This window comes from Pristis pectinata, chromosome 16 (genome assembly GCF_009764475.1).
Source record: "Pristis pectinata isolate sPriPec2 chromosome 16, sPriPec2.1.pri, whole genome shotgun sequence".
In the NCBI taxonomy this organism is placed as follows: Eukaryota; Metazoa; Chordata; class Chondrichthyes; order Rhinopristiformes; family Pristidae; genus Pristis; species Pristis pectinata.
The window spans coordinates 41,852,584-41,867,531 of NC_067420.1; the positions used below are offsets into that span (position 1 = coordinate 41,852,584).

At 43.7% G+C, this 14,948-nt stretch overlaps 1 protein-coding gene across 1 annotated transcript in view; it reads left to right on the forward strand.

The window, feature by feature from the left end:
- LOC127578693 (ubiquinol-cytochrome-c reductase complex assembly factor 1) overlaps window positions 1–14,948 on the forward strand; it is a 104,420-nt gene that overhangs the window by 66,631 nt on the left and 22,841 nt on the right. The gene's annotated exons all lie outside the window — the stretch shown is intronic.

The window sequence follows — 14,948 nt, forward strand, 5'->3', positions numbered from 1 at the left end:
CTCAAGCTTTTGTATCTTTTGCCCAATGGGAAAGGGATGAAGAGAGCGTGTCCGCGGTGGGTGGGGTCTTTGATTATGCCGGCTGCTTTACCGAGGCAGCGAGAAGTGTAAACAGAGTCCATGGAGGGGAGGCTGCTTTCCGTGATGCAGGAGTCACTTTCAGAATGTTGGGCTTTCTTTCCTTAAAGAACGTGGATGAACTAGCTGAGTTTTTACACAGTCTGGCAGATTCGTGGTCAGTGACTGATCATAGAATCTTGATTAGTAGCTCTGCAACACTTAATGAAGCCATTTGAACCGTTGTGCCTGTACTGGGTCTTTAACAGCAATCATGCTTCTTACTCACTTCCCTGCTTTTTTTTGTTGACCATTATCCTATAAATCTGTGTTCACCGTTACCTGTCCAGCTCCCTACTAAAATTATTTACAAGATCCCACTTCCACTTTTTCAAATAGGTCTTTCTAATTACAGATCTAAGGAAGTCTTTAAACTGAATTCAGATTGTCAGCTGCCATCTGTGCAGGGCAGACTAGAATGAAAAGAGCACTTATAAAATGGGAGCCAGTTTTCCATGAAAGCATTCTCTATGATTAGTTGTCCTCCCTGGAAATCCAGGTCAGTTCACCCAGCCTGCGTTCTTTTAAGTGGATCTTTCCAATATGGCAGCACAATAGGGGTCCTTCACTTATACCAGAGCATTCTGAAATATGGTCTGTGAAATGCAAACCAAATAAGCTGGTCCAAGCTAAACTTTGAATGTTAGTGGTTCCTTCACCGCTACTGACTGCTCTGCCAGCAACCTCATGCAGCCGTGCCAGTACGTGGTGTTCAGTTTTTAAATCTGCCTCTGAGGTTCTTTCTGCAAGCCCGTGCTGGTGTTTTCTTATCTACAAGGCAGTTTAGTTGATGGTGTGATGTAGATATATTCCCCTCACCCCACTCTTTAACAATGGTTTGCTTTATTTCCAGTCTTGCTGTGCGTACTTGCTAGGTAGTTGCAATGTCCTTGCCGGTGAATCACGGTGCAAAGTCTCGCTATGGTACCTCAGCAGAGAAAGTGCTCTGTAGTGAGAGGAGTTGGATTACCTTGAGGACATTGATATGTATTATTTTCTCTGCTTTTACCCTTCTTCAAAAATAGCCACAGTATGCTGAGAGAATGGAACCCTTCTAACTTCAATGCACCACACATCAAATATATGCGAAAACAAAAACGTGCATTTCTGTGTTGCCTGTTGTGCCCTAAAGCTTGCATCTGTACTAATGCTGTTTGTCTTGCCACACAGTCTCACACAGTACAGACATTCAAATCAGCAGCACAATTTAACGTGCCCATTAAAAATGTTCAAAGCACCATGGTTAATTTATGGAGGGACACAATACAAAAGCAAAGAAATGATGCTAAACTTGTGTAAAGTCATAGAATTATGGAGTCAGACAGCATGACCCAACTGATCCATGCCAACAAAGATGCCCATCTAAGCTGGTTTTATTTTCCATGTTTGGCCCTTATCCAGTCCAAATGTCTTTTAAATGTTGTTATTGTACCCGCCTCAACCACTTCCTCTGGCAGCTCGTTCCATATACGCACCACCCTCTGTGTGGAAAAAGTTGCCCCTCCACTCCCTTTAAAATCTTTTTCCTCTCACCTCGAGCATGTACCCTCTAGTTTTTGATTCCCTTTCCCTGGGGAAGAAGACTGTGCATTCACCCTATCTGTGCCCCTCTCGTGATTTTATACACCTCCATAAGGTCACCTCTCAGTCTCCTATGCTTTGAGGAATAAACTCTTAGCCTGCCCAAGCTCTCTCTATACCTCAGGCCCTCGAGTCCTGACAACACCGAAGTTGATCAGTCCACACTTGAATAGTGCTGGGCTCCATCTTCTAAAGATAATAGGCACTGAAAAATGTGGTGAAATGCTTTACAGGAAGACAAGCTTTTCACTGTACCTCGGTACAAGTGACAATAATAAACCAATACCAATACCTTGCACCTTATTGCACTGCACTTTCTCTGTAGCTGTGACACTGTACTCTGTACTGTTATTGTTTTTACCTGTACTACATCAATGCACTCTGTACTAACTCAATGTAACTGCGCTGTGTAATGAATTGACTTGTACGATCGGTGTGCAAGACAAGTTTTTCACTGTACCCTGGTACAAGTGACAATAATAAACCAATACCAATATCAGGTGTGCTGACCATCAGAATTGATCAAATAGATTGGGACTCTTCTCCCTTTAAAAGCAAAGCTCATGGATGACCCTTTACAGCTCTTTATGAAAGGATCTGATAGATTAGAAGTGTGGAAGGTGTAGCCATTTGCTGGGAAGGCCATATCGGTCGAAATTCAAGAGAAGCTTTGTTACCCTAGAGTTGGGGACTTTATTACTACATGAAGCAGCTAAAATGAGCCTTGAAGATGTTTTAAGAGGGAAATGGAATGTGGCTTTCCATATGACAAAGCAATGGATATGTTGATCTGGGTAGGTGAGTATGGAAGGAGGTTCATGTAGAGGATAAACACCAGCAGAGACCATTAGCGTCAAATGTTCTGATTCAATACTGTAAATACTTTGCAAAACTGACACAAAGCAAAATGCACATTGTACGGTGATTAAATATGGCATTGCATACTAGTTATAGCAGACTACTATAAGTACTTACTTGCAAATGCATGTAAGGAGAATTACCAGACCCTGTCATCTACCTGACATTCATGCTGCAAATAAAATACACCTCTTGGATTTTATTGTTCACTAGCAGTAACCACAGAAGTGTGCCTGGCTGAATTAATTTGATTTGTTTTTTACCGTAGCTCATAAATTTTCGAGCCAGTCTCCCTTGGGTCTATGAGATCACCAGATTCGAGGTTGGCTATTTGCAGAGCACGGGGGTGAGGCCATAAGTCACGCAGAGGTGACGTCGGGCAGCAACCCTTCATACAAAGGGCAGCAAAAACCTGCAGCTCTCTCCCCCTAAAAGGTTGTTCAGGCAGGAAGATGGTTGAAAACATCAAGAACTGAGATAAATGAATTGTTATTGGGCAAGGGTATTAAAGATTGTGGAACCGTGGTCTACTGAGCAGTGAGAGTGGCTGTGATCTACCTAAAAGGTGGGACATCCTCAAGGGAAGGAGTGGCCAGTTTTGATTCCTTTGTTTGTCTTGGTTCACAAGTTTGGAATTGGTTTATTATTGTCATGTGTACCGAGACACAGTGAAAAACTTGTCTTGCATACCGTTCATACAGGTCAATTCATTACACAGTACATTGAGGTAGTACAGGGTAAAACAATAACAGGATGCAGAATAAAGTTTAACAGCTACAGAGAAAGTGCAATGCAGGTAGATAAAAAGGTGCAAGGTCATAACAAGGTAGATTGTGAGGTCAAGAGTCCATCTTATCGTACTAGGGAACCGTTCAATAGTCTTATAACAGCAGGATAGTATCTGTCCTTGAACCTGGCAGTACATGCTTTCAGGCTTTTGTATCTTCTGCCTGATGGGAGAGAGGTGAAGAGAGAATGTCCAGGGTGGGTGGGGTCTTCGATTATTTTGGCTGCTTTACCAAGGCAATGAAAAGTGAGACAGAGTCCATGGAGGGGATGCTGGTTTTGGTGATGTGCTGAGCTGTGTCCCCTCGTTCCCATGACACCCCCAGATTCAAGACATCAACACTGTCGTCATAAAATACTCCAAATCCACTTGAAGAATCAATGAAGGCATTCTGTCCCAAGCCAACATCCCCAAAATTGCAGCCCTAGTTGGCCACATCATTCACATGCGCTCCACCAGACTCCTGAAACAGATGCTCTATTCCGAGCTCTGTCACAGAAAGAGATTACTAGGTGGGCAGACAAAAAGATTCAAGGATGTTCTCAAAGCTTCCTTGGGAAAAAAATGTGACATTCCCACCATCTCCTGGGAATCCCTGGACTAATACCATTCAAAGTGGAGAAGAAGCCTTCTGGGTACCAAGAACCTTGAGTCCATGCATCAGGACCATACATGGACTGAGGTAGACATAAATGGTGGATGGAGGGGTACTTCCTCACCGATTTGCCCCCTCTGCAGTAGAGTCTGCAGTTCCTGCATTGGGCTCATCGGTCACTTCAGAACCCACAGAACCAGAGTGGAAGGAAGTTGTCCTTGATCCAGAGAGATTACCAAAGGAGAACATAGAACAGTATAGCACAGAAACAGGCCCTTCGGCCCACAATGTCTGTGCTGACTGTGTTGCCAAATTAAACTAACCCATCTGCCTGCACATGATCTATTACCCCTCCATTCCCTGCATATTCTAAATGCCTCTTAAACACCTCTGTCGATTCTGCTTCCAGCACTACCCCTAGGAGCCCGTTCCAGGCACCCACCACTCTGTGTAAATAAAACCTTACCCCGCACACCTCCTTAAACTTCCCCCCCCTCACCTAAAGCTAAGAGGAGGAGGAGAATTTCCCACCTATGATGGTAAAAGGCAAGGAAATAATTCCAGTTGACAAGAAGAGTTTGGAGAAGAAGGTTCTAAGAGTAGGAAGGTCTAGACTGAAAATTGATCCCAGTTATTAGAATAGTTGGCCAGATAGGCAGCGTCTGTGGGGAAAGAGTGTTAATGCTTTGTTACCATACATTGATGTGAATTTTCCAGCACTTCCTCATTTCAGATTTGCAGCACCTGCAATGGTTGCTTTTCTATTCTCTGTTACCATCTCATTTATCACCACATAATTGGCAATGATGAATAAATGTCCCCCAGCTTGGGTGCTGGTTGGCATGTCGAATTGACCACTTGCTCTTGGGTGTGGAGCAACAAACAATCTGCTGGAGGAACTCAGTAGGTCGTGCAGCATCTGTGGGAGGAAAGACATTGTCAATGTTTCGGGTCACTGAGTTCCTCCAGCAGATTGTTGCTCCAGATTCCTGCATCTGAGGTCTGTGTCTCCACTGGTCTTGGGTCTGTTTCAGCTGGTTACAATACTGACAAAGAACTGTCTTCTCTACCAGAAGCACTGGTCCCTATTGGGTGGTTGACGTTAGCAGAAGTTCGTCAGAGGCCTCCAGAGATCATGTAACTACTTGTGAGTCTCTCTAAGACGTGCAGATATTTGTACAGGTCCGTCTTGCGCAGATAAATACAAAACTCTTTTTGTCGATGTACATAAGAAGCACAGCCACTGGGTTTCCTTCAACCTCCAAGCCAGTGTTGTCACTGGCACCAGTACACAACAGGGGAAAGTTAGACTTAAACCAAAACTGTTTAGTGTGTGCTGTGAGTTGCACATTGCAAGCATTTTAGGTCATCAGAAGGTAAGAAAATTATTCGAACACTGCAGGCACAAGGCTGATCTCCACAGTCAGATAACTGAATCATGCAAAAAAAAATGGCTGGGGAAACTTGGGAGTAGAATCTGTTGCTAAATGTGCATGTTGTATTCCACCAACGAAACTTGCTTGCATTAACTTCAGTAGAAGGGAAGTTCAGAGTTGGAATGCAACCAATGGCCGCCGGTGTATTGTGCATGAACGGTTCAAAAGTGATGGATGAATTTCTGCCTCCTTGCCTTTTCAGCGTTAGTGTCTGAGCAATGATTTCATGGTGGCATATTAGGTAACTGGAGGAACTCAACCCTTAAGTGCTCACTTAGATTAAACGTAGATCAGTACGTCACAGAACAGGGCCTTCAGCCCGCAATGTTGTGCCAACATAGCTAATCCCTCCTACCTACAGAATGCCCATATCCCTCCATTTTCCTCTCATTCATGTGCCCATCCAAGCCCCTCTTAAAAGCCCCCAATGAATTTGCCTCCACCACCCTATTAGGCAATGCTTTCCAGGCGTCCACCACTCTGAGTAAAAAAAAAACTTACCCCTCATGTCTCTTCTGAACCTACCCCCTCTCACTTTAAATGCATGGCCTCTGGTATTGGATTGTTCAACAATGGGAGAAAGATATTGCTTGTGCAAACTTAGAACTGAGCCAGGATGATCTCGAAACACTGAGGAGCGCAATCGTGGAGCAGGCTGGCTTATACAACAGTGCAACTTAAAACTCTGGAAATATTAAACATTTTGATTGAAAACTGTTATTTGGGAATGCAGGGTTGCTCTGGAAAAATGAATCCATACTGTGTCCTCATTCATAACTTGTGATCTCTCTTCTGCACTACTAATTCATCATGAATTTGCTCCCACAGTGATGAGCACAAGTGACAAGCCTGAAATTCCAGTGCTTCATCCTAGCATTATATTGGTCCAAATACTTTTCTCAGAAATAACCTCCCTTTCGACATCACTCAAACTGTTTTGGCAAAGTGCATTTCTGATCAGCCATTCTAATCACCTGGGTAAATAGTTGTGGGTTCTTGGAATGATGAGTTGTGTGGCTTTGAGGTATATGAACCAAAGCTTGACAAGTGGCATTGGAAAGACCAACTCTGAGTTAGCTTATGCATGTGTGTGTGTGTGTGGGCAATAAAACAGTAAGATGCTTTTGCAAAAACTGGAGACACTTAACTTGATTGATGTGAAGTCAGTGCCTCACTTAGAAACTTACAGAGGCCGGTTGCAACATCCCTGTCATTGGGTTAGAGGTCAAATGTATATGGTCCAGGACGTCCTAAGAAGTTCCTTCCCTGTAACACACCAAACACTGCAGCTTTGTTTTAGTAGGTGACTATTTATGACCACATTAACTTGGCAGCTTATTGTACTGCCAAATTGGCAACAGGGCTCAGTGCAGAATGGCAGTGAACTTGCTCAAATTTATTTTTGGTATCACTCATCCAAGAGGTGTAGAAGAGAACACTCTCCAGTTTTCAATCCCAGCACTCCCCAATGCAACACGTAGTACGTGTTAGATGCAGATTGGAAGTTCCCTCCACTCCTCCACATTATTGAGCCTAATAAGTCCTGAATTTTTTTTCCAACTCCCTCAGTGACCACCTTTATGATCTCGCTGAGTGAAATTGACCATTGGTGCCAAATTATGGGCAGTTAGGCTTGTGGACTGATGCCCAACAGGAGCTGGATTAACATTGCCTTTCCATCACTTTCCTACTGCTCTCAGAGGAGACGTTTCACTCCCGGTCTGAATTGGATATGAGTCACTGTCCCAGACGCGAAAGGAATGTTTTCACTTGTGCTTACTGGTGCCTGAAAACCCTCATTTCTGCTGCCTGTGTGTCATCTGCTGGAAAAGCAGTTGTTATTTGAGACAAACCCAGCCAGATTCTCAGTCTTCCAAATGAGCAGATCTCCTTTTGTGGGTTGTGTCCTCACACTGGACCATTCGATGGAAAATTAAACGCAAGTGGTCAGTTGTATCTCGCGACGGTGGGGTTGGCGAATGGTTTAAAAGTGATGCTCCTCTGGCGCACCCTCACTTTGCCCCTCTGCAAACACTGGCTCATCCAGAGCTCTGCTAACATCCGCTGTACTGCATCGCCTCCTGTTCAGGCTTAAAATTCTTATCATCCGCCCATGACCTCATCCCCACCCCTTCCCATTAAGCCCTCAGACCCCTCCCAAGATCTCTGCTCATCCAATCCTGGCCACGCATGTAACCCCAATGTCTGTTACAGCATTGGCAATCAAAGCCCTAAGCCCTGGAAATCCCTCCTTACATGTCTCTGCCTGTACCTCCCCTCCCTTGAGATGTTCCTTAAAACCTACCAATTCAGCTATTTTTTTTGGTCATCTGTCCTGCTAATACTTTAAGCATTATCAACGTTAAGTAATATCTGGTAAAAGCTCCTGTGAAGCACGGCAGTGACGGGTTATGAGGTGATTTGTCGCTGCTTGTCTCCTTTTCAGGATGATAAAGGCCAGTGAGCCTGGATACCTTCTTTCTGGATTCCATTAAGGCGTGTTTTGAAAATGGGGATTTTAAAAGAAAATTTCCAAATTGCTCCTTACTAAAATGTTCTTGTGACAAACCCTCATCCCAGTGTAGACTGCAATTCAGCTGCAGACATATGGTAACCATTATTAGATAGCTAGTGTTTGTTTGAATTTAGGTCATCGAATTCTGAGATTTGAGGCGCGGATAAAACGCTTACCAAAGCTCTTGGTGCGAGGCTCCCCTCTTTCTTGCACGTCCTTTAGTTAATCAGGGGAGCTTGAGCTCAACTGGTTGAAGTTTGAGAATCGAAAATTGACACAGCTGTGTAAACATCACAAAGAGCTCCTGACCTCAGCACTTTCAGCTATTTTAGTCAAGTTTCATTAAGGGTATTTTCTTAAAAAAAAGAAAAACTGCAAGATTGATCAAGACTGGAGAATAACTTGAGGTCATTTATCTGATTTGTTTCTGTGGAAGATTTTGTTTCTGATGCTGCATCTCAGAAGTGTGTATCGATTATTTTAACTCAACAAAGTTAAAACTTTCATATATTCAACCATAAGGTTCTGTGTGCAAGTTACTGCTTTGCAAAGCTCGGTTGCTTCCTTTGTACTGTATCACTTCCACAGAAACTTGCCAGCCTCGTGTACTATTCATTTTAATGAATGGTTACTGGTCGACAGAGATTGTCTGAATTTTATACTCTTCAATCTCAGAACATAGAACAGTACAGCACTGGACAGGCTTTTCGGCCGATGATGCTGTGCCGATCTTGATGCCAATTTATACTAAATGTCCTCCCTATCCCTCCATTACCTTAATATTCTTGTGTCTATCTAAAAGCCTCTTAAACTCCACCAAACTGCCAGCTTCCACCACCACCCCTGGTTACTCATTCCAGGTACCTACCATTCTCTACGTAAATCTTGCCCCTCATGTCACCTTTAAATTTCCCCCCTCTAACCTTAAAAGCACGTCTTCTGGTGTTTGACATTTCTACCCTGGGGAAAAGATTCTGACTGTCTACCCTATCTATGCCTCTCATAACTTTAAAAACCTCTGTCAGGTCTCCCATCATCCTGAGACACTGTAGGGAGAACACTGTAGGGAGAACAACAAGTTTGTCCAACCTTCCCCTATATCTCATACCCTCCAATCCAGGCAGTATCCTGGTAAACCTGTTCATCACCCTCTCCACAGTCTCCACATCCTTCCTATGATGGGGCGACCAGAACTGCACACAATACTCCAAGTACGGTCTGACTAAAGTTTCATTTAGCTGCAGCATGACTTCCTCACTCTTATACTCAACACCCCTACCAATGAGGGCAAGCATGCCATACGCCTTCTTTACCACCTTATCCACTTGTGTAGCCACTTTCAGTGAACTATGGACCTGGATCCCAAGATCTCTTTCCTTCAGATGTCCAGTAAATTCAGTCCTGTCTATCTGACTTATTGGAAACTATTAAGGCCGGGCGCACTCTTCCAAGGTGTTTTTTTTTTTCTGTGGTGGCAGTCCTTGCTCTGAGCTGGAAACCGGTGGACGTACGATTCTGTGCAGGGAACTGAGCGGATAATGTCAGTTGATCTTTGGCGCTGGTCCTCTGGTGCGTCCTTGGAGCGGTCACCGATTGGTGAGTGAGGAAGATGTTGGACTACGTAAACAGGTGGATCTAAAGCTTCCCACGGCACCATGCAGAGAGTCCTATCTCATTGTTATAAGACTCTTGAACGGACCTCTTATATGGTAGATGAATTCTTGATCTCTCAATCTACCTCATCGTGGCCCTTACACTTTATTTGTCTGCCTGCACTGCACTTTCTCTGTAACTGTCAGACTATATTCTGCATTCTTTTTTTCTCTTCTGCACTACCTCAATGTTCTCATGGAAACACATGGCTGCAAGAGGAAGGGTCTCGACACAAAGCGTCGACTGTCTATTTCCCGCCATAGATGCTGCCTGACCCGCTGAGTTCCTCCAGTGTTTTGTGTGTAGCTCGATGTACTTGTGTATGGAATGATCTGTCTGGATGGAATGCAAACAAAAGCCTTTCACTGTATCTTGGTACATGCGACAATGATAAACCAATAATCTTCCCCGAATCAGTATCACCAAGCAAAGTGTGTATTCTCAATTGCAAAGCTTCCACCACATTCAGACCATCATGCTTGTACAGATTTTATGAAAGTATGTACAATTAGTCCAAACCTTCTATTTCACTGTCACCCTGCAAAATCTTCCCTTTCAAGTAATTATCCAATTTTATTTTGAAAGCTACTCCTACATCTGTATCCGCTGCCCTCTCAGAACAGTGTTTTCCAGATCAACAGATCTGCATTGTTTAAAATAAAATCTCTTCCGGTTCTTTTTCCAGTGATTTTACCTGGGTAACATCTAGTTACCAGCCCTTCTGCCAGTGGAAACAACTTATCCCTATCTTGCTCTGTCTCAGACCCTCGTAATTATAATTCATCAATTTCCCTTTGGCTTTCTCTGCTACAAGGAAATCAATCCCAGTTTCTCCAGTCTTGCCACTTTACTGAACTCCCTCATCTCTGGCACCATAACTTTCATAGTCTTTGTGGGATTTTGCTGTGCACAATTCAGACTGTTGGTTTCTGCAGATCAAGTATGAAAAGGATGGAGATGATATGAAAGGTGTTATTTATCAATGCACCATAGAAAGCATCCTATCCGGGTATATCACGGCTTGGTATGGCAACTGCTCTGCCTGTGACCACAAGAAGCTCCAGAGTGTTGTGGACACAGCTCAGCACATCACAGAAACCAGCTTCCTCTCCATGGACTCTGTCTACACTTCTCGCTGCCTTGGTAATGCAGCCAACATAAAGACCCCACCCACCCACCTTGGACATTATTCTCCCCTTCCCATTAATCAGAAAGTACAAAAGCCTGAAAGCACGTACCACCAGGCTCAAGGATAGCTTCTATCCCGCTGTTATGAGACTATTAAACGGTTCCCTTGTACAATAAGAAGGACTCTTGGCCTCACAATCTACCTCATTATGACCTTGGCACCTTATTGTCTACCTGCACTGCATTTTCACTGTAGTCGTGACATTTTACTCTGCATCCTGTATAATGATCTGTATGGACGGTATGCAAGACAAGTTTTTCACTGTAACCCTGTACGGGTGACAATAACATTCCAATTCCAATGTTATTTCAATGCAAATTCATTCTTTTTGAGAATTGTGACATTGAAGTTAAATTTGTTAAAAAAGATTTTCCTTTGCAAAAGCTCATTAATTCTGTCTAATCATTTTGATGATTTCTAAGTGCCCCATCCCATGAGGGCTGAGGATGCTGTTGTTGTTCAAGGCCAAGGTTGATGGATATTTGGATATTAAGGGAATATTAAGTTTAGACAGGTGATTGGTAAGGTCCAGGAGCAATAACAGCCCTACTGAAGGCAGGACAGGGCTGTGGCCAGACTGCTGCTTATACTATTAAAGGCTTAACCCCGGCTTAAAATGATGATCCTCCAAAACAAAATGCACCTTAACTAGCACCTTTCCCTTGGCACTTTTCCTCTTAAGTCTAAAGAGTTTGAATGTACGATGGATCTGTGGATGAAATGCCATGATTTGGGTGAGGTTTTGCTTTGACCCTTGACCTCAGCATTATGGATTTGGGAAAACTAGGACTTGATTGGAAATTCAAGGGAAGTGCTGCTCTATCATTTGGCTTTTGATCCTGCTTTCTTCCTGAAGGATTGTTGATTTCCATGGAATGCTCTGTAATAAGCTATTGTTTCAGCCAATTATTGTAGGGGTTAAAAGAGTTTTACTTAATTAGGTTTTCTTTTGAGAGCTGGTGCTATGTTGTTTTATTTCTGCTACTTTTTTTGTCGGTTTATTTAATGAGGCAATGTTTTCCCTCCTTGTTGGAGGCTGGCACTTTAGCTACCACTGTATTCAGCTTGTAATATATTCCAGCCTGCCTTCTTCACCACTGCTCCCTTGCTGCAAGGGGTGTGGGGGTGGAGGGGTGCAGAGGGAGAACTGAAGCTGTATTTTCCCTCGCAGACAGAACGCGTGTAAAGCCACTGCAGTCGGCCTCAGAGGGCACAGCAGCCGTCCCAAAGGCCAGGGGTTTTTCGCAGTTCGTGAGATGTTTGCTCTGCCTTTAATTGGCAGCAGCTTTGCTCCTGAAGCACTGGCCACAGGAGTTTAACTACGGTGCATTGCAGGCAGCCTGCTTCTGACTTGTAGGAAGACGAGTTGTTCTGTTTCGGTAAGGCAGCAAGCCTTCATTACTGAGAGCACGTTTCTGTCAGTGGATTTGTACTGAGACACGAATTCTGCAATCTCTCTCCACAGCTAACTCTTGAACATGCATCTCCAAGTCCAATAAAAAGTTTATAAAGTTTGTGTAAACTATTTCAATTTTAAAGAAAGTTTTAATTTGCTGTATATTGACGGGGAGCCAGAAATAGACATTTCAGCAGAAGCCATGTGGAATATGTTTCAGGACAAATAGAGGGTTGGAGCAGTGGTAGGATGTGTAATCTGCTGCTGGGCTGTTTGCTTAACTGCACCAGAAATTTACACAGGAGTGATACTGAGCTAACAGGAAGGAATATAACCAGTTTAAATCGCAAATAGATTGGGTTTTCTGTGAATATTAATGTAGAAGAAAAATTCGCTTATCAGGCACCTGAGTGTGATTTTTAGACAGCTGTATTCACCTGGTGACCAGGACATGCTTGCAGGGTTTCAGGTTTGTGCATCTCAGCGGAGGTGGATAGTTTAGCTGCATTGGCCTGGGGCATGTTCCTCATGAAGGATTGCTGACTGTCAAACGACACCTGATGATCTGTGCACTTCTGAGGACTTTCATTTATTCCATTGTAAGGAAGCAGTTCCATGTTGACTTTCAGTAGCTGGGGCCATGCAGACCAAGATTCCCATTTACCCACATTCGGACCATATCCCTCTAAACCTTTCCTATCCATGTACCTGTCCAAGTACCTTTTAAATGTTGTTAATATACCTGCCTCAATCACTTCCTCTGGCAGCTCATTCCATATACTGACCACTCTCTGGATGAAAAAGTTGCCCCTCAGGTTCCTATTAAATCTCTCCCCTCTCACCTTAAACCTATGCTCTCTTGTTCTTTATTCCCCAACCCTGGGAAAAGACTATGCACTCACCCTATCTGTGCCCCTCATAATTTTATGCACCTCTATAAGATCACCCCCTCATTCTCCTATGCTCCAATGAGTAAAGTCCCAACCTGCTCAACCTCTCTCAAACACTCAGTCCCCTGAGTCCTGGCAACATCCTTGTAAATCCCCTCTGCACTCTTTCCAGCTTAATGGCATCTTTCCTATAACAGGGTGACCAAACCTGAACACAATCTCCCAAATGCGGCCTCACCAACGTCTTGTACAACTGCAACATAACATCTCAACTTCTATACTCAATGCACTAACTGATGAAGGCCATCATGTCAAAAGCCTTCTTCACCACCCTGTCTACCTGAGATGCCACTTTCAGGAAACCATGTACTTGTACCCCTAGGTCCCTCTATTCTACAACATTCCCCAAGGCCCTACCATTCACTATGAATATCTTATCCTCATTTGTCTTCTCAAAATGCAACACCTCGCACTTATCTGAATTAAACTCTATTTGCCATTCCTCAGCCCATTTACCCAGTTGATCAAGATCCCTCTGTAAATCCTGATAACCGTCAATGTAAGATTAGTCGGCATCAGGAATGAATAGAGGCCATTAACATAACTGACGTTAACAAATGGATGTCAGGAGTCTTTCTATTATTTCAGAAATGTTGGGGCATGGAACAGTTTGCAGGCACTTTCAATGAGTGTGGTTTACATAACAAGTTAACTATACTCACGAGATGTTGTAATTGTGATGGATGCCATTTGAAATAAGAGATCGAATGGTTCTTCTGATCTTCTGCACTTCTCAGGGCATGGAATAGTGAAACAGAATCAAAGGGGTCAACGGACTAGTCCCCGTCCACTGCATTAATATTCGAGTTTCACTTAGACCCAACTGTAGAGTATTTTGAATTAAAAACCGAAAATGGTTTAAATACTCAGTACATTGGACAGAATCTGCAAAGAGAAAATCTGAGTTAATGTTAGAGGTAAATGACCTTGCACAAGAACCAGCCAGTTCTGACAAACTGCAAAGGCTGGTTATCTGAAATTGTTGAATTCAGTTTTGAGACCTGCGTTGTAACGTGCCTATTCAGAAAATAAGATGATTCTCATCAAAACTTGTGTTACTCTATGTTGGAACAATTCAGAAGTCCAAAGACAAAACGGTCAGAATGGGGTGGAGTATTAAAGTGACAGATAATTGGAAGCTCAGAGCGGTCCTTCTGGATTGAACAGAGCAGACAGCCAATCTGCACTTGATTTCTCCAGTACATAGAGCAGACCACATGGCGAGCGCAGAATAGACCACATGACATTGGAAAAAAACTCGAGAATTGCTGCATCACCAGGAAGGAGTGGTTGGGTCCCTACATGGTGGGAAGGGAAGGAGTAAAAGGGACAGTGTTACACCTTCTGCAGGTACATCGAAAGGCGCTGTGACGAGGGGAATCAGCACTGGTGGAGATGGAAGGTTAAACCAGGGAGTGGTGGAGCAGTGAAAGGGGAGGGAAGATCAGCTGGTGGTGGCACCATGGTGAAGGCTGCACAAGTTCTTTGAAGGCTGGTGGGAAGTTGGCGAGGACTCAGGGTTTGGGAGAGAGGAAGTCACAGTTAAGGAAAATGAAAACATCTTGGATCCGCAGGTGTGGGAATTGTCCTCATCATAACCAGTGTAACAAGGCCACATAAACAGGGGGAATGTGTTTTGTCTTCGCAAGCATTCCTCAATGTGTTGCATCAATCCTTTCTCAACCCATCTCAGCTTCTCTGAGACTGACTCATCTAGGGAGGAATGTGAGTTTGTTAGACCTGTCACGTATAATTGCCAGAGGAAACCTTTATCCTTTACCCCAGTGAGTGACAGAGCAAGATATGAGCTTCATTTCCCACACTATCCTGGATGTTATTTGATCATATCCCCTTCGGACAGGAAAGAGGCA